Source organism: Vicugna pacos, chromosome 10 (assembly GCF_048564905.1).
Source record: "Vicugna pacos chromosome 10, VicPac4, whole genome shotgun sequence".
NCBI lineage: Eukaryota > Metazoa > Chordata > Mammalia > Artiodactyla > Camelidae > Vicugna > Vicugna pacos.
In genome coordinates this window covers 37,434,744-37,455,927 of record NC_132996.1, presented here as the reverse complement: position 1 = coordinate 37,455,927, position 21,184 = coordinate 37,434,744, and the positions used below count along the sequence as shown (strand labels likewise).

Here is a 21,184-nt window from a genome sequence, read left to right as displayed (position 1 = left end):
TATATAGGCCAATTTCATATGCATACATATATAAAAATATACTAAATAAAATATTACTAAACAGAACCCAGCTGTACATAAAAAGATTAACACATCGCGGATAAGGTAGGTTAAGCCTGAAAATACAGGGTTCTCTTAACATTAGAAAAGAGATGATGAAACTCACTACATTAATAGGTTAAAGAAGAAAAACCCTATGATCATCTCAATAAATGAAGAAAAATAATTTTCTGAAGTTCAACAGTCATTCATAACAAAACCTTTTAGCAAACTAAGAGTATAAGAGACTGTCCTTAAACTGATTAAAGGGCGTCTATCAAGAAAAAAATATACAGGAATAACATGCTTAATGATGACATGTTGAAAGCATTTCCTGTGAAACCAGAGACAAAATTAAAATGCCAGCTCCCACCAACTTCTATTCATTATTGTATTACACATCTTAGCTAGTGCAGAAAGAAAATGCATGCTAATGGAAAGAAACAAAACTGTCATTATTCACTGTTGGGTTTTCCACAGGGCTGCCACATCAGCCTGTGCACAGCCCAGGGGTGAGTGGAGGCTGAAGTCAGCCTCTTCTGTGTCCACCCAGCCACATACCCTACACAGGGCTGAGTCCACCAAACACAAATCTGCAGTCCACTTGGCAAGCCAAGTCTCCATGGGCCTACGTCTTCCCAGATGTGGTATCTTTTCCTAATTCCTATAAAAATGTACCATGAACTAGTAAGTTACCCTTATTGTCAATGTAGGCAGCCCAAAAGTATCTACAAAGAAATTATTTTAATTCATAAAAGGGCTTAGAAAAGCGGCTTAAAGTGAATATATAAAAGTCAAGTATAGTCCTAGACACTAGCACAAAAATAAAGTGAGATTTAGAAAAGAGGACATTAAGAAGAACAACAAAAATACATAAGGTATGCAGAAATAAATCTTAAAATGTGCAAGTCCCGTCCTGAGAAAATTATAAAATATAATTAAAAGATACTAAAGAAGACCAAAATAAAGGAAGACGTATTTCATATACTTATCAATTCATCATACTAATCTATAGATTCCATTAAATCCCCACAAAATTTTTTCCTAGGACTTGAGTTAAATCTGAAATGTACACCCAAGATTATTCCTGAAAAAGAAAAAGAAATTGGGGGTTGGAGGACTTTTCCTTTAGATAATAAGGCTTATTTTCAAATATTAAATACAATGTGATATCAACCCTGGAATAAATTTAGAGAATTGAATAACAGGCTCCAAACTAGACCAAAGCAAATGTGGAAACTTGATTAATAACAGAGGAGGGGGAAACGGGAGAGAGAGAGTGAGAGCACACATGCACGTATCCAAAACCACACGCAAAGAGTGAACTGGGGGCAGGGGTGATTCCCACTGTTGCTCCTGCCTGGTATATTAGGGGAGAGCTCCTTCTTGCCCATACATCCAGGCCCCTGAGCCTCCCTCTGGCCCAGGGGCAAAGATTGAGCTGGTTTGAGCTAGAGAGAAACAGCTAAGAGGGGTGCTCTAAGAGCCTCCTTCTGCAGACAGAGAAGTCCAGCCCATCTCCAGGGCAAGCACGTTAGAAATCTTCTGAAAATGAGAAATGGAAGGTTAATTAAGAAGACCTGGTATATGATCCTTTTAATGTGCTGTTAAATTCAGTTTGAATGATCAAGTGGGATTTATCCTGGGATGCAAGGAGGGTTCACCATACACAAATCAATAAATGTGATACACCACAGTAATAGAATGGAGGATAAAAATCAAATGATCCTCTAAATAAATGCAGGAAAAAATTTTGACAAAATTCAACACCCTTTCACAAGAAAAGCTCTCAGCACATTGAGTATACAAGGTAGATACCTCAGCATAATAAAGCACAGACGTGACAAACCCACAGTTACCAACACATTCAATGGTGAAAGAACGACAGCTTTTCCTCTGAGGTCAAAAACAACTCAAGGGCACCCAGTGTCACCTCTTCTATTCAACATGGTACTAGAAGTTCTAGCTGGAACAATTAAGCAAGAAAAAGAAATAAAAGCCATTCAAATCAGAAAGGAGAAGTGAAACGGTCTCTGTTTGCAGATGACATAATCTTATATATAGAAAACCCTAAAATCTCCACCAAAAAATTGTTAGACTTAATAAATGAATTCAGTACAGTTTCGGGATATAAAATCAATGTTCAAAACTCAGTTGCATTTTTATGCATTAACTACAAACTATTTGAAAAATAAAGAAAGAATCCTATTTACAATAGCATCAAAAAAATTAAATACTTAGGAATAAATTTAACCAAGGAGGTGAAAGATCAGTACACTGACAACTGTAAGACATGGATGAAAGAAAGTGAAGAAGACACAAATGAGTGGAAGGATAGCTCACATTCACAGATCAGAAGAATTAATAGTTTTAATGTCCACACTACCCAAAGCAATCTACAGACTCAATGTAATCCCTATCAAAATTCTAATGGCATTTTTCACAGAAATAAAAAAATAATAATCTTAACATTCACATGATACCATATAAGAACCCAAATAGAGTGTCATACTATCTGATTTCCAGCTTAATTACAGAGCTATAGTATTAAAACCAGACTAGCATAAAAACGGACACATAGACCAAGGGAAAAGAATCAAGAGCCAAGAAAAACGCCTGCATATATGGTAAACTAATATTTGACAAGGAAGCCAAGAATACTGAAAGGGGAAAAGAGAGTCTTCAATAAACGGTGCTAGGAAAACTAGGTATTCACATGCAAAAGAAAGAAACTGAACCCCCTACATTCCACTACTCATAAAAATTAACTCAGAATGAATTAAAAACTTAAATGTCAGTTCTGAAACTCTAAAATGCCTAGGAAAAAAGTTTCTTGGCATTGGTCTTGGCAAAGACTTTTTGGATATGACACCAAAAGCACAAGCAACAGAAATAAAAATAAATAAGTGGGGCTGTATCAAACAAAAATCTTCTGCACAGAAAAGGAAATAATCAACAAATTAAAAGGCAACCTACAGGAAACCGTGAAAAATATTTGCAAACCATATATCCGATAAGGGGTTAATATTCAAAACATATAAGGAGCTCATACAGCTCAATCACAACAACAAAAATCTAATTGAAAAAAAAATGTGCAGAGAGCTTGAATAGACATTTTCCCAAAGAAGACATACAAATGATCAACAAGTACATGAAAGGTATTCACCAATCACCTGGAAATGCAAATCAAAACCACAATGAGATATCACCTCACACCTGTTAGAATGGTTATCCTCAAAAAGACAAGAGACAGCAAGTGCTGGTGAGGATGCGGAGAAAAGGGAACCACGGTGCATTATTGATGGGAATGTAAATTGGTGCAGACACTAGGAAAACAGTATGGAGTTTTCCCAAAAAAATTAAAAATTAAACTATCATGTGGTATGGCAAGCCCACTTCTAGGTACATGTCAGAAGGAAGTGAAATCATTCTCTCAAAGAGGCATCTGCACCCCCATATTTCTTGCAGCATTGTTCACAATAGCTAAGACATGGAAACAGCCTAAATGTCCTTCAATGGATGAATGGATAAAAGAAGAAAGAAAAAAATATATATATACCACAATAAGATATTGTTCAGCCATAAAAAAAAAGAAGGAAACCTTGCCATTTGTAATGACATGGATAGATTTGGAGGGCATGATGCTACATGAAACAAGTCAGACAGAGAAAGACAAATACTATACGACCTCACTTATATGTGGAGTCTGAACATAATAGAAACAGAGGGGACTGGTGGTTGCCAGGGGCTGAGGGTCGGGAAAAATGGGGAGATATGGTCCAAGGGTACACATTTTCAGTTATAAGATGAATTAGTTCTGGAGATTAATATAAGCATGGTGACTATTACTTAACAATATCATATTATACATTCAAAAGTTGCTAAGAAAGTAGATCCATAAAATTCTCACCACACAAATAAAAAGGTAACTATGTGAGGTGACAGATGCATAACTAATCTTCTTGGGGTAATCATTTCACAATGAATATATATATATCAAATCATCACATTGTACACCTTAAACATACAATGCTATATGCAAATTATAGCTCAATAAAGCTAGGGGATAAAAGCGGAAAAAAAAGGAGGCCTGAGCTCGGCCAGATACCCACAACCCGGCTGAGATAGTCTGTGGTCGACAAGAACACAGGCTTTTCTGTGTGAAAGCTGCTGCAGAGGGCCTGCTTCCTGCCCTGACCTGCCTTCATATAACCAGGCACAGGGCTAGCACAGCCCCTCGCCGCTGTGCCCGGGTCGGCTGGGGCTGCCCCAGGCTGAGAACCCTTCTCCCTTCCGCAGTACAGGTATGTGGAGGCAGAAGCTGTCATCCTGATAGTTCTGCCATCTGATGAACACCACGACCCCCACCCCACGCAGTCCTTAGACTCCCCTTTCCAAAGTCAAAAGGTGGCACAAAAGAACAAAAGAAGATGTGGTATATTTATACAATGGAATACTATTCAGCCATAAAAACCGACAACATAATGCCATTTGCAGCAACATAGATGTCCCTGGAGAATGTTATTCTAAGTGAAGTAAGCCAGAAAGAGAAAGAAAAATACCATATGAGATCGCTTATATGTGGAATCTAAAAAAAAAAATAAAATGAACATAAATATAAAACAGAAACAGACTCATAGACATAGAATACAAACTTGTGGCTGCCAAGGAGGTGGGGAGTGGGAAGGGACAGACTGGGAGTTCAAAATTTGTAGATACTAACAGGCATATGTAGGATAGATAAACAAGATTATACTGTAGAGCACAGGGTAATATATACAAGATCTTGTGGTAGCTCACAGAGAAAAAAAATGTGACAATGAATATATGTATGTTCATGTATAACTGAAAAATTGTGCTCTATACTGGAAATTGCACAACACTGTAAAATGACTATAACTCAATAAAAAATAAAAAAGGAAACAGGAATTATAAAAAAAAAAAGAAAAGAATAAAAGTCAACAGCTAAGAAACCTGCAGCCTCATCTCAGCTCTGCCAACAACCAACTTAGTGAAATTCATCAAGGTTCTTAAACCTCTCCATGCCTCCTTTTTCATATGCAAACTGGAAATAATAATATACCTGTGATGACCTGGCACAGTTGTTGTAAAGGCTGAAATACAATTCGCAGATTACACTGTTTTGTATCACTACAGAATATCATAAAATTAAGAGGGATTTTTGTTAGTCAATATAAGTCTATGGAAATAGGAGTCTCTTAAAAGACCCAAAGGAATGAAACTATAAAGGTTGGATTTTGGGCAAAGTGAAAAATGAGACCTGGGCCAGAATAAAAATCTGGAAGTTAGGGTCTTAAACAAAACTCCTGTTAGCATTATGTAAGAAACCTGGAGTGTTATAGGACAGGTCTTCAGGAATTGTCTCTTCCAATCCTATGGTTTATGCAAAAGGAAACTAAGATTCAGAGAAGGCAAATATCTGGCCAAAGTCACAGAGCGAATTTGTGGCTAAACCCAGACTAGAATCCAAGTTCTTTCTTCCCCTCCTCTCCAGTTCTGCCCAAAACCTGGCCAACTCTATGATGCACCTTCGAAAGCATGATGACCCCACACCTAAAGAAGACACCACTGCCTTCCCAGGACATTCACTGATAGGTGCCAAAGTTGGGCACTTATTTTCCAGTGTCTACAGGTTCAGTTTGCTGATGTGTATAACTTGCTCCCCTTTGTGTAGAAATCTCTCTGCCAACACTGTTGTACAAGACAAACAGAATGTGTTGACCAAGAGCTTAAGAACCAATTGCTCCTCCAGCACCGACGCAGACCCTGGGGTCCTGGCTGGCAGAAGCTACAGCTCAAATCCCTCTGACTTTCCAGGAAACTGTCTCCAACTCAGCCCTCCCTCTAGGGCCCTGAATGTGAGGAGGGAGGCACATCAAAGGACAGTTCTATCTGAAATCTTGTCATTAAGTCACAGGCTTCTGCGTGCTGTGAGGAGAAGACAGGACATGTTCTTTAAAATGTGGCCTTCAGCTCCTTGGAACAGCAGGTGAGTGGGTTTGGTGACATCCCTAGGGGCCCAGCCTCAGGCCAGACCAAGCACAGGACTTACACCCCAAATATGCATCCAGGTGTCCTCCTAGAGGCCATGAAGCCCCCCATGGGCTGCTCTCTCAAGCCAGGCAGGGCCTTTTTCTCTTGCAGTGGCCTCAGGCCCAGGACACCTGGCCCCTCAGCACACTTGTCACCTCTCCGTATCAGCAGGTACCCTTGTGACAGCAGCCCCCATTACTCCCTCACATCCATGGCCCCTTGGCAAGGGCTGTGAGTATAACTGATGTAGAAATGGTTGCAGGCCAAGCCACATGAGTGAGCCAGGGCTCCCCCCACCCACAGGCAGCTCTTTCTGTGCCCACATCTGGCCCACTCCGACACCAGGCTAACAGCAGCCTTGGTCCAGGTCAGGAGAGCATCTGCTTTGTGTCGGGCTGGAGCCAGATGACAGAGAAGTAGATGCATAAAATGATTTCCTCTTTCTTAGAATTTCCTCTTCCACTGAAAGAGATATATAAAGCTATAATTAAATAAAACGTAGTAATTCCTCCAAGATGAGTTCAGATAAGATGCTTGACCTTTCTCTGCCACATGGGTTCTATATGGCCTTGGACAATTTATGCCCCTTTTCTGGGCTTCCAATTTCCCATCTGTGAGAAGAGAGAGCTGTATTCGATAAGCTCCCTTCTGAATCTAATATTCCTACAATCCAAGGATCACGCCCTCCTCCCTAAAGCTTCTAAAAGAGTCATTCATGGCCAGAGATCAGACCCAAAGCTCTTTTCTCCAGTCTGCTCTGCCCAGAACCCTGGCTGCTCTGTGCTCTTTGCTCAGATACAGCTTCAAGTTACAGGAGACATCTGGGGTATGAACCAGTGGCAGCCACTCAGATCACCTGCTGCTTCTGTTAGCCATTATTAGCCCCACATCACCGCATCCCGGCCTGTGGTGCTTCTGGGGGCCACTCCAACATTCCCCCCAACCTCAGGGGCCTTGCTGGCCATAAGGCCAAGAAGGCTTACACAAGGCAATTGTCTTCTTGCTGACCTCCCAGCTCCCAGCCCATTCTGATGTTAATTTCAGCCTCTTAAAACACAGCTCTCATTGTAACATCTCCTTGAAAATCTGTCTCCCTGATGTCTCTCAACTTAGGTCTGAACTCTGTAACCTGGCATTCATGACTCTCCAGATGCTTTTCCAGCCTCCCCGCCTCTTGCGGCCTTACCAAACTGTCCTCCTCAACACGTCCTGTATGTTCATGCTTCAGAGCAAGTTCCCTGCTATTCTTCAGCACTGATTTGTCCCCATGTGTCAAGATTCAACTTAAATGTAGCCTCTTCCTGGAAGCTTACTCTGACCTTCCCAGACTACAGGGCACCTAGAATACTGAGATGCTGACTGCTCCTCCCGTTAATATTCACATAGTGTTGCCCTTTCACTGCTTCCTGGCCTCTGTTTAAATATCTGCATGTCAGAGAGAATCTCTTGACCTGGTATAAACATACAAGTCCCCTCCCACTCTTGGAACCCCCTCACCATTCTTGATATTTTTCCACAGCTCTCAGCACTATTTTGCATACATCAACCTGTTTACTGTCTGTCTCCCCACAGCAGAAAGCAAATTCTACACAGGCAGGTGTTTTGCTCACTGCTGCATCTCCAGTGTCTAGAACAATGCCTGGCACAGAATAGGTACTAAGTAGATAGTGGTTGGAAAGAATGAATGAGGGAGGGAATGAGTGAATGAGTCTGTAACTCAGATCCTTGGCACCTTCGGGCATTTTTCCAAGATACTCTCTATCTGACGTGACAGCCATTGTCCTATGTCTGGTCAGCCCCAGCCCTGTCCAATGTCACAGCAGATGGACAGCACACATTCAAGGGGGCTCTTTGTAAATGACAAACCTCAGAGAACTGAAACAGCAGCTTCTGGAGAGGCGGGGCCAAGATTAGTCTACTGCTTGCTTTCTAAATGCCACATTTTAAATCCCACTGTCCCTCCCCCTCTCCCTAGCCTCTCTGCAAATTCCACAGGGTTAAAAGGGCAATCCTGGTAGAAAATGAAGAAGAAAACAAAAGCATCCTCTTTTCCACGGTGGGGCTTATAGCGAGCTCTGTTTCTCTATCTCCTTAGAGCCTGAGCCCCAAACACTTCTGCAGAACCCAGCTACCAGCTTTTATCTGTCTGATCAAGGAGCGTAATTCCTAACTTCTCATCACCGCTGAAAGAGGGGCAGGACACTAGAGAAGCAGAAGGTGAAATAAAAGGAGTAATTAGTGTCTCCCTCCCTTCTTGTTAACACTCAATAAGCACAGACGGCCCTCAACCAGCACAATGACGTCTCCTTATCATGATGTTTGTTGCCTCACATGGGCTCCTGAGCTGTGAGGACCACATGAAAGAGGGATGAAGGAGACAGGGTGTCAGGGTGACTCAGCAGCCTTGAGTCCTGCTACAGATCCAACATAAACTCTTGTTTGTGGATAGACAGGTGGATGCTGGGTGGGTTGGTGGGTAAGTGACTGAGTGAAGGTGAAATAGATATTGAATCAGTGAGTGAGGAATGCAAGAGTGAGTGAGCCGGAGTGACAGAATGGGCTCTCCATCCTAGAGTGACTGGCATCTTTGCAAGGACAGTTCACTAGGCTTCGTAAATGGTCTCTGAATTCTCTTTTGGGCCTATGTCTAGTGCAGTCTCAGGGATGGGGAGGAGGTTGACAAGTCCTGACTGATGTGAATCATGCAAGTAACTCTCAAGATCCAAGAAGCCTTCATAAATGTTTATAAAGATCCTTCATACGAGCAGCCAAGAAACGAAGTCAGGACCACCTGGAGGTCCCTCAGATCTCCTGTATCTGCTACAAATCAGAGAGGGGGTTACAGCTCAGGGATGCCATGTGACTTAGCTGTTTTCTCTAGGAGCTCCTTAGACTCAGCCAGGAATTAGATGTCACCTATCACCAGTCCACCAAAGCTCCTGAATGACTATCTAATTTGTTACTTACTATCTAATAGTAAGATGTTTGGGGGGCAGACATGTGGCTGTCAAGGCACCTCAAATGCAACATGTCCTAAAATGAATCAGCTCTCTCTCCCCAAATATACTCCCCTAGAATGTTTATTCTACTGAGTGGTACCACCATCTATCTGGTTGTTCAGCTGACAAAACTTCATTCATTCATTCATTCATTCATTCATAAAACAAATATTTGTGGCATGTGTCAGTAACACACTATCTACTAGGATAAAGTAATGAGCAAAACTCATCACCAAAGAGGCAAAATAAGCATTAATTATCATGAAATAACTGCAAATAAACATAAAATCACAACCACGATGAAGTCTTAAAGAAGGTACGTGGTGTTGTAAAGCCTTTAAAATGGGATTTGACCTAATCATGGAGGCCATGGAAGTGACAGGTGAGCTGAGAACTGAGACATAAGTAGGAATTCAGTCAGTAAAGACATGAAGGAAGAGCATTCTAAGCAGAGAAGCAGCAAATGCAAAGGCCCAGTGGCAGGAGGAGCCTGACAAGCCCGAGGGACTAAGACAAGGCCAGGAGAGAAAGCAAAGGGAGAGCTAGGTAGGAGGATGTAGGAGACGGCAGCAGGGGTCAGACAAGCAAGACCTTTGGGGTTTATTAAAGAGGTTGGTCTTTACCTTACGATCAATAGGAAGCAACTGAAGTACTCTCAAGGAGGGAAATGACATGAATGGAGTTGAAACGCACTCTGGCTGCTGTGTGAGAGCAAACTGGAGGGAGCCAGCGTGGATCTAGGTGGACCAGTTAGGAGGCTCTTGTAGTACTCCGGAAAGATGAAAATGGGGCCTTGAACTAGAGTGATACTGGTGGAGACAGAGAGAAGTGACAGATTTGGGAGAGATTTTCAAAAGCACATCAACAAGACATGGTGGTAGACTGGATATGAATTAATTAAAAATGCATGAGTCCATAGTAATGAAAGAAGGAAGGAAAGAAAGAGGGAAAGGGGGAGAGAAAGAGAGAAAAGAAGAGGGGAAAGATCGTTCCTACGGTAGAATGCCAAAAATAAATACAGAAGAAACGATGGGCTCAAAAGTATCAATGATGATAGAATTAGTGAGTAAACTTTTGATGAGGAACTGGATATTTACATAACCTCAAGGCATCTCTCCACAAATTACTTACTAATTTTGAGAAAAGTAGTAACTTCACAGTGAAGGAACTGGTGAAGGCGTCCATCACCAGCATTGGGACCGTCCCCGCAACCTGGGCTTGCGCAGTGCTGACCTCCCTGCAGTGGAGTTCCTGCCCAGCAGGCACAGCTTGAATCCCATCGTGCAGAACCATCAGATAAACCCTAACTGAGGGCTAGTCATCATAATTACTGGCCAGCACTATTCAAAAACATAAAGGTCAAGAAAGATAAAGCAATAAAAAAATTTTAAAAATTCAAAAAAATAAAGCAGAGGATCTGCTCTGGATTAAAGGAGACTAAAAAGATATGACAACTAAATGCAGTCTATGGATTGGACCATGAATGGGGCAAGGGAGACAGGAGAGCTTTAGAGACATTATTGGGACAGAATTGTATGTGTTAAGAAAATATCCTTGTTTTAAAGAAATACACACATAAGTATTTACGGGCAAAGAAGCATCATGTCTCCAGTTTACTCCTAAATTGATCAGAAATATGTATATTTTATATGTATTCATGTATATACATATACATAATAAAACCATAAATATATTATTATAAGTGAACAATAAAGTATAAATTATATAGGTAATTAAAATATACATAAATAATAAAAATAAGATATTTTTATATTATTGGAGAGAGAAGAAACAAAAACAATGAAGTAAATGGAGTGTCTTGTAATCAATTAAGGGACATAGATAAAAGAATTTCTTTTAGACTAGGAATAGACTTACCATATGGCTCAGGAATCCCACTCCTGGGCATATATCCAGAAGGAACCCTACTTCAGGATGACACCTGCACCCCAATGTTCATAGCAGCATTATTTACAATAGCCAAGACATGGAAACAACCTAAATGTCCAACAACAGATGACTGGATAAAGAAGATGTGGTATATTTATACAATGGAATACTATTCAGCCATAAAAACCGACAACATAACACCATTTGCAGCAACATGGATGCTCCTGGAGAATGTCATTCTAAGTGAAGTAAGCCAGAAAGAGAAAGAAAAATACCATATGAGATCGCTCATATGTGGAATCTAAAAACAAACAAAGAAACAAACAAAGCATAAATACAAAACAGAAAGAGACTCACAGACATAGAATACAAACTTGTGGTTGCCAAGGGGGCAGGGGGTGGGAAGAGATAGACTGGGATTTCAAAATCATAGAACAGATAAACAAGATGATACTGTTTAGCACAGGGAAATATATACAGGATCTTATGGTAGCTCACAGAGAAAAAAATGTGACAATGAATATATATATGTTCTTGTATAACTGAAAAATTGTGCTCTACCCTGGAATTTGACACAATATTGTAAAATGATTATAAATCAATAAAAATGTTTCTAAAAAAATGATCAATATTGCCGGGAAAAAAAATTTCTTTTATCAGCAAATTTGTATAATTTGATATGACACCAAAATTGAAGGTGATATAAAATTGTTTTTATGTTTGCTGAATGAATAAGTGAGCCCATATCCAACCATGACCCTCCACTGCTTAAAATACCTCAGCGGCTGCCCATAACTGTCACGATAAAAAATCCAAACACCTCAGCACAGCCAGCGAGGCCTGACATCCACCGATAGCCCTTTATAATGTCTCCCATCTCTCTCTCATCCCTACTGACTGGTAGACTCATTGCCTAAAATTCCCCAAGCTCACCACACTAGGCAACACCTCTGTGCTTTAGCATGTGCTGGTCTTGCAGCCTCTTATCCTCCTGGAAACTTCCTGCGATCTTTCAAGATCCAGACCAGGAATTCTCACCTCTGGGGAGGCCTCTCTGATCGTCCCAGTTGTGGGTGATACTTCCTCTTCTGATACACCAACACCACCAGTACCTGTTGTGATCATGTCCCACAGACAGCCTGTCTCTGTTTGGCCACAAGCCTGTCTTGCCACCCTGTCTATTTGCTGCTTGAGGCCCGGGATGTTCCTGACTCACCTGGATGCCCAGGGCTGTGCACAGGTCCCAGCACATCACAGGATGTGCAGCATGAATGTGTGAAGAATAGTGACTAAACTTTCTGCATCCTTCAAGAGAGCCCCCTGACTTCAGTCTCTTTCTCTATCCTCGAAAAATACAGAAGAATAAGGGAAATTAGGTCTTCTTTAATTTTACACACAAAGATAGTGAGGCCCAGAGAGGGTATGATAACGCAATGTGCCCAGAGGCTGAGCCAAAGCTGGAATCTGAACCTCCTGCCCATCAGCCGTGCTCTTTCCCAGAAGGCAGGTGGCACAAGAGGGAAGGACACATATAGCCTTTACGGTTCACCTGTTCTACGCCAGACACAATGCTTCCCATAAGGTTTCCAGTTCGGGCATCACCATTGCATTATAAGGAACCCCTTTTTACAGACATGGAAGGAAACCGGCTCCAAGTGAGATCTGCCTGACGGCAAAGCTTTTTTCTCCACGTGCTGCCAGGATGCGCAGCCCACCCCTGACCCTCCAGCAGAGGCAACAAGTCAGCCTGAGTCAGTCGTTCTGCCCCTCAATCAGCACCACACACAGACCCACAACGCGCAGCCCACACCCCTCAGACCGCAGGCTACATTTCACATGGTTTCCAAACCCAGGATATTTGGTTTGTAAGATAAAACCTCCACTTCTCCAGCAGAAAGTGAACACTATACACCAGTACCCAGCCAAACTGCTGACGCCTGCAGACGCGGCCTCACGCCGAACAAGGTCTGGTCTGCCCAGAGACGTCCTCAGAAGATCCAGGACTCCCCCAGAGCTTGGCACTGAGGGCACCGTGGAGCTGCAGGAGGAAGACAGGCTGGCTGGATCAGTGTCTGGGTGGAGGCTCAGTTCCCAGGACAGAGACTGCTCCAGGGAAGAAGCAAGCCACAGAAGCCCACCCCAAAGGAGTGGCTGGCGGGAGCTGGTGGGGTGGGGAGTGGATCTCTGCCCAGCCCGGAGGCCTTCCCCACCCCACCCGGGCTTCCCACAGAGTAGCAGTCCCCGTCTGAAGCTGGAAAGGCTTAGGATGCTGAAGACACTCAGGTCCTACAACCAGAGAAGCAGGCCCTCAGCCCTTCCCCAGCTGGCCCAAAGGGCTGGATTTTTCTGCTTTCAGGGCCTTTGAACCTGGGAGTGGTCAGTGGACCACAGACCACAGAGTCTTCAAAGACTCGGGCATCAGACAGACCTGGGATGGAATTGTTACTGGCTCTGACCTTGGGCTAATCACTTAGCCTTGCTGTGTTTCAGTTTCCCTACCTTGAAAATAGTGGTGCCTGTATCCCAGTATTGTTCCAGAGGTTTCTTAAAACAAGAGATGCAAAGCACCTAACAAGGGGGTTGGCCATTAGTAGATACTAAACCATGAGAGTAACCGTGAGTAAGCCTTTCCCCACAGAAGTTCTGACCATCTCACCGATGTTTTCTTACTGGATTTTAAACCTGTTTTCACTTGGTTGAGCTTAAAGTCCAGGGAACAACCAAAATCCTCAGCAGAGATGTAATCAAATCTAAGTCTTACCTTTTTGAGTTGGCATTTACCTGGGAAGGAACAAACCTCTCACCCTCACCAACCCACCAGCACATCACCTGCTGCCTGGCATTTTCTGGGGCCTCAGGCCAATGATTCCTTCTTCCTGCTTTGTAACCAAATGCTTCTGGGAGGATTAGTCTTGGAGGTGGGCAACAGCTGCCAGCGTCTGGTAACTTAATGCATACTGAGAAGCAAGATCCCAGCACAGGGCCTGAAAGCCCACCGTCAGAGCCCTTCTAAGTAATCTTTAGCGCTAAGCATTGCCCCTCCCCACTCTTCCCCTTTGCAAATATTAATAGCCTTGGGCAGGCTGAAATAATTAGTCTTGGAGTAAACTAGTTAGGTGTTTCGCCAAATTTGCAGTGTGGCTAGAGCCCTGCCCTGCATTCAGATGAACCTGGTGGCACACATCCCTTGCAGGTAAGAGGTGACAAATGACTTTCTGACCACGTGGCAGACTTGAGAGCTCCTCATGGGGAAAAAGAAGAAAGTGAGCACTAGCTAATGGCCTCACAGATCCAGGAGAGGGGGAGGAAGAGTCCCCTGCCTCCACCATGTGTCTCTCCACGCTCCAAAGGCCCCGCTCCTCATCCTGCTCTCCTGCTGCAGAAGGGCCATCCATGATCAGAGACCTTGTGGTCCACACTGAGGGAGGCATAGCTCAGGTCCAAGAGACACAGACCTCCCAGCAGAGCCCTGGGCCTAGGCGGGGTCACATGAAGAAGCAGTGGCCATGGGGCCAGGGCCAGGAGTAGGGCAGGGGTCAATCTCCTTCGAACACACAGACACTCATGCTTTTGAGACAGGGAGAAGCTGGCAGCTGAAGCAGTCAGAGCCGGGGGCATTTATCAATGGCCCAATTCATTCTCAACAATCCCCATTGTCTGAGCCAGCACAGAATGGGCATTATCTCCCAGAGCCACTAGGAAGAAAAGCCCCAAGACATGGTCACTAATCAGAGCCCAAAGATTCAGAAGCCAAAATTGAGACATATGGTTTGAAAACCAGATGAAATATTTTAAATTGGAGATGTCCCTCCAAAACCCACGCAACACGGTTCTCATCCTTAGAGACTAAGAGAATGTTTAACTGTTGGTTGTTCATTTATTTATTCTGATCTCTTTCTACAGAGGAGGTAGGAATTTACAGTTAAAGATGTACATCCTATAAAGCTGTTACAGCAGAAATTAAAAGTCAAAGTCATGGTTCCAATGAATACAGTTACTAAAATGAAGCAACATGGTGAACAAAGAGTTTCCTAGGAGCCAGAGTAAGAAGAGAAACACAGAATAAGAAGGTTATACCATGAGCTCAGGAGTCACTCAGACTTGTAGAATCCCTTGAACACTCAATTTCCTTGTCAGAAAAAAAGGGGGACTATTAACCTAGTAAGGTTGTTGTGAAAAGTAAATGAAATAAAACATGTATTAAAGACTCAATAAAGGGTGCTTGTTATTACTACCATTTTTCTGTTGTCTGATTTCTCTTCTTTAAACTGGAACCATGTTAACATAGTGGGGTTGCCTTGATGTTCTATGATTCCGAATGGTTGCTCTAAAATTCTGATTGGCGGGTATATGTATTTGATGAATTTAAAAATACGAGGACAGTCTGGGGCAAAGTCACAGTGGATACCCCAGTTTTCCAGAGTCTTTTCCTGAGTCCTGAGGTGGTTGGGGGCCCCCACAAACAAGAAGGCTAGGGAAGGCAAGCACACTTCCTTCCCTCACCACCTTTACTCTGTAAAAGGCTGCCAGGCTGACCACAGCCTGCCCGTATTTAACCATCCCCAAGGGTCAGGTGGAGGATCAGGCCAAAGGAAGGCAGATTCCAGCACCTCCTTAGGAAATGGCTGAAACCCATCTACTCCCTTGCGTATCAGGGGAGTTGGTCGGGTGACAACTCAGGCACTCCTTAGACCAAATAATAAACACTAAGGAAGACGTAGTCAATATCACCTTTTAACTTCACAACTGAAGGGGTCCATTTAGTGAGGGCGTTTCACTGAAGCCTGTCCACGGGAGAATGGCCAGGATGGGAGAAGCTGAGAAGCCGTTAACAGCAGCAGCAGCAGCATCAGCAGCAGCTAGCTGATAGTTTGGGACACTGACTCTTCCAAGCACTTTAGCGTGTCCCCCGTAGTCCCCAGGGGGAGGAGGTCAGGGAGAACAAGATTTGGTCAAGAAAAGAAATAGCCACTAGGATGGAGCAAGGCAAAGGCTATCCCCTCCAGCCTCGGCTGCAGATGGGAGACTCAAAACAGGATTGACTAAAACCAAAGAGAAGGGAATCAGCCCAGCTCAGCTCCCTGTTCCTCCCTGTCAGATGATGCTCGAGCCCAGCCCACAGAAGCTGCTGCTTTTGTGCCGCACGGGGATTCCAGAGTATCAGCTAGAGCCCGGAGCAAGTTACAGGTGCTGAGCTCCGCCTCAGATTCCGATGCCAGACTGGCCCAGCTTGCCGTGCCACAAGTCTTTTCACTTCTAAGAGGGTAAGGCTACTCCAAGAGCAGCCTTAAGTCCAGATTAGACGGGACACTCTGAAGGCACTCTATCAACATCTTCCCAGACCCCCCAGCAGAAGCCCCTGACTTGAGATAATTCCTACTAAAGCCAGTTTCTTAGACTTGTCCAAGGTGCCATATGTAGGCTAAGGGAACTAAAGGGGACCTAAGAGGCTGAGAATGGGTCAAGCCAGGGGTGCATATTTGTGCATATGTAGATTTTACACTCAGAGGTGCCAGTTGCATACTTGTCACTGTCCTCAGGTGTATGTGTTGAAATATTTGCTTGGATGTCCTGAGACACAGTATGTGTGAGACTGGCGTGGGTGGCAAGAAGGTGTGCACACATGAGCAGATGTGAGCATGTGGGTGCAGGTGTCCTGTGAGTGTTTGTGAGTGGGCATGGTGGTGGGGTCTGCTCATTCCCTGGTCCTCCTGTCTCCTCCTGGCATCACAGTGGGGTCTCCCCCAAGCTGTCTTCCTTCCCTGGTCAGCAGGCTGAGCTTGCTCAGAACCCCATTCACTCCAGTGTTGGTGCTGAGCTCCTGTCCCGCTCAGAGTCCTGAGAAACCAAAGCTGCATGACCCACGGAGAAGACACCCCAACTGTGGACAAGTCAGGTCACCTTAGAAAGTGAGTACAGATAACACTCCTTTTCCGGCGGCCTCTGCCTTCATCAGCTCACTCACACACATCCAGCCATCCACACTTGCACTCGCTCAGCTCTGTGGAGCCTGCCTACCACACACACTTGAGTCTGCACTTCTGAGAGCACAGATTCAGTTCACGTGGGACAGCGTGTGCCCCTCCAACACACAAGCCACCTGTGGGCACACTTAAGTCCACCACACACACACTGACACACTGTCTCAGCCACGTTCACACCCTAAGACATATGCTAGAAAGTTCCACATGCTCACATACGGGCCCAGACACATTTCCTCCCACAGGTGCTCTTTCCCACTTACAAACACTCACACTGACACACTTAGACCTGCTACCCAAAGAGTCACAAGCATGCTCTGTCCCAGACTGGACTGGGCACAGAATCCATCCCCGGGAGCGCCTCTACTTACTCTGAGAGAGTGAGAGCCGGTGTGAGCAGCTGTGTGCAGCGGTCAGGCCAGCGGTGGCAGGCACAGCTGGGGCTCCTGAGGCTGTGAGCAAGTGGCCCGCTTGGCCGGCCCAGCCCCGAGGGCCGCCCGCGGCCCCGCGCCCCCGCCCCCGCCCCGCTCTGCCCCCTCCCGCCGCTCCCGGCCGCCACAGGGCCTCCGGCAATAGCGTGCTCCCTGCCAAGTCTCTGTCCCGCGTCAGCCACCGCTGCCTGGAGTCTCAGCCCGGGCCATGAGGCTATTTTGGTGCCCCAGGCAGTGGAATCCTCGCGCGCTCGGCGGTGGGGAGCGCTGGAATGGGGACGCGGTCAAGTCTAATTAGAGACCTGGCTCACCCCGGGGCCAGGCGGGAGTCACAGCGGCGGGTAAGCACCCGGGAGCCTGGGAGCCTTCCCGGCGGGGGTGCCCACATGGGCCCCACATGCCAGCATCTGGAGAGGGAAGGGAATGCGCCGCGATCATTTCCCTTGGAGCTGAAACAAAACAAGGAGGGGTCTGGGTGTGGTTCACATGCTCTGCGGAGGGAGCCGCTAAACGTTTGAGCAACCCCCAAACACCTGGAATGCCGTGTGGCTTATTCAGCACAGGTGCTTCCCTTTGGAACCTAAGTCACTCACATAAGATCACCCACATGCGGAAAAGGACAGAAGATGGTTGCAGGGACTCCTTCTAACTTAGGGCACATCAAACTTCCCCCTGGACTTCTAGTCTAGAAAAGAAGATTCCTACCTAAAAGCTAAGGAATATTGCATTCTTGAACTGGAAGGAAGCTGCAAGGTCATTCCATCCAATTCCCTCCACCCTGTCACGAGTTCCCCAAGGAGCCTAGAGGGCTTCTACCCACTCTCAGGGGTCGCCAAGGAAGAGCAGCCCCTAGCCTCCCTTGGGCACTGTTTCCAATCTTGAACCTGCTCACTGGCAGGAAGTTCTCCCTAGTGTCTAACCTAAATCCCTCCTGTGGAAATTATGTCAACATGCTCACACTTTGTGTTCAGGGACAGAAAAACCAGCTCCATCTCCATGACACAATGACCACTCCAAGGTCCCATCTCAGCGTCTCTTCCTTAATGCTAATATCCTTGTTCCCTTTTTCAGGCCTTGGCTAAAAATGATGATTGTTCCTTGGCCCTGGATGCATTGCAGCTCCTGACACTAACTCAGCTGCCTCAGCTTTCTGGGGACCCCAGAGTCGGTAGGTATCCAAGTCATTGCCCTCAGACAAGCCAGCTTTGAATACAGCCTCTATCCATTTGAGACAGCCTGACTCTACTTCCCAGACCCGTGAGAGGGGCTTCAGTTCTTATCCGAACAAAAGCTGTCTCAGAGCCTGGGGACAGAGCTTGGACCCTCAGTCACCTACCTGGCTGGGCATTAACCCTGGAGCCACAGCCTTCCTCATATGGGCAAAGTTTCCCAAATCCTTGAGTCCATTTCTGATAGGTCAGGCAGTGGGGGGGTGGGGAGCCTAGGCTTTGTCCTCAGAGAAACCTGACTGCATCCTGCCTCTACTACTTTCTAGCTGTGTGTCCTTGGACAAGTCATTTAATCTCTCTGAGGTTCAGTTTTCCCATATTTACAATGGGGATCATAATAATCTCTGCCAAACTCATAGGTTGTTGAAAGTATGAGATGAGCTCAGGAATGTAAAAGCACTTGGAAAGCTAAGATTTTTCTTAGTACACTAGAAATGGAATGAGGCTTAGATTATAAACAGGATAAATATTAGCAAAAAGCCTCAGAAATCTTTTATTGTTATGCCCAAACTCTGCCTGGGTTTCAGGACGAGAGAGAGAGAGAGAGAGAGACAGAGTTGGTTTGCTAGATGTTCCCTTAGTGCACTTGGTATGAATGTCCCCCACCCTGCATTCCTGAACACACACACACACACACACACACACACACACACACACACACTTTTCCATATACATACGGCACAGCCCAGGCTCCTGGGTTCATGTCGGCCCCATAGGCCCCAGCCGCCTATACCCTCGCTGGCCGTCTCTCCATTCCCAGGGGGCCTCCTCATGGCTCCAACCTTGGCCTCAGCAACTCCAAGTCTCCCTACAGAGGCCCCTGCAGGCTGCTCCTCTCTCTTTGCCCATCCTTCTGGGCCATAGCCCCAGCAAGGCCTGCAACTCCAGGCAAAGGTGGCAGAGGCCTTCTACAAGGCGGCTCAGAACTGAGGCCGCAGAAGGAGCTCAGAGTTGGAGCATCACCCCCCTCAACCCCCTCCCCTCTGCCTGCCTGGCTTCCCAGAGCTGTCCTGCTTAATTCTTAATGGAAATTCCATCCCCGGCGCCGGTCTTGGCTGGCTTGTGGAGTCCAGGCTTGGGCCAACAGCAAACTCCACCCAGAGACAAGAGGCCTGCCTGGCCATATAAACACAGATACACACATATTCACATACATACATACACCCACGAGCAGAGAGACATACCAGGAGTCATTCCAGACTCAGAGATTCTCACCCAGACACATATACACATATAATAATATTAAGCATTACAATCATTAGCATTTATTACATGGTGCTAAGTTCTTTACAGGTATCAACTTCCCTAATCCTCACAATGCTGGGTTCTGCTAGTACCTCCAATTTACATATGAAGCTCAGAGGGGTTATTAATTTGCATTAGGCATCTAGTAAAAACAGCCTAACACATGAGCGCTGGGAACTATGCTCAGGGGCTTACGTGCATCGTTTCATTTTGCCACCGCAGTAACTTTTTTGTAGAAGTTATTATTATGCCCATTATACAGACAAGGAATATGGAAGTCAGACATGTTTCAAATCACCTGCCTATGGCCTCACAGCTTGTGAGATGAGGGGAGATTCTATACAGCTCTGCATGGGAACACCCGTGGGGGGAACAGGGAGAAGCACAGGTAAAGAGATACATGCACACACTCGGGGACACGACCACACATAGTTTCTTCTACCAAAGGAGAAGCCAGGAGTGGTCCATAGCCGCGTCAGACAAAGGGCCCCTCTAGCCTGACTCCATGGTCTTCTTCCCTCCCAAACACCCCCTCCCAGCTCTACCAACCTCACATGTCACCTCAGGAAGGACCAGTTAGACCTAAATGGAGGGAAGATCTCAGGTTTACAGTCCAGCCAGCCGGAACTACAGTAAACCCCTAGCCTCAGCTCCAAATCCAGTTTGCCCAGCACACCCTACATGGTCACTGGGAGAAGAAGTCTCAGGTGCATTCTCCTGATAGGATCACGAACGAACCTCAAGCCAGGAACATGTCAGAGACCCTGGGGCTGTCAGGGGCTGGCCAAGGAAGGCTTCTGGCCCCCAGGCCCACATGAGGCTGCACAGGACCCATAGGACAAAGCAGGCACCAGCACCCAGGCCTCAGGCAGAACAGAGCATGGGCTGCCCGAGGGAACTGGAGCCACCCTGAAGACAGATGGCAAGACTTTTGTGGGGGAGGGGCACAGGAGGGGGTGGGGCCACGACACAGGACAAGGAGCGAAGTCCAGAGCCCTGGGAGTTAGGGAAACATGACTGCAAAAGAAGAGAACAGAAGAATTTAGCAGCCAAGGAACTTGCCCACTGCTGGAAGTTTCCGTGCTATGCTAGACATCTCCGAGCAGGGGATAGGCTGGCTCTGGGCCTCCTCCCCAGCAGCGCCAGGAGAATGCCCAGAAAGGCCGGCTGCAGCCAGGGTGATCTCTGTTGTCTCTCGAGGTTTCCCACCTCCATCCCCACCCCAGAATTCCCCAGATGTTCCTGCAGTCACAGCCCTTCCACTCTGAGGACAGCTCAGCATGGCAGCCTTGTGGGGCATCTCCATTGTAAATGGG

General features: G+C 45.7%; 1 protein-coding gene across 2 annotated transcripts in view; it reads right to left on the bottom strand.

Moving 5' to 3' along the window:
* INSC (INSC spindle orientation adaptor protein) overlaps nucleotides 1–17,469 on the bottom strand; it is a 120,341-nt gene extending 102,872 nt beyond the window's left edge. Inside the window, exon 1 of one of the 2 annotated variants that reach the window (XM_031681163.2) lies at nucleotides 17,335–17,469. The gene's annotated coding sequence lies outside the window, so the exon portion shown is untranslated. Of the gene's footprint in view, nucleotides 1–10,223; nucleotides 10,332–17,334 lie in introns of those variants that run through there. The other variant, XM_072970793.1, reaches the window with a different exon arrangement.
* Between the last annotated feature and the right edge of the window lie 3,715 nt (nucleotides 17,470–21,184).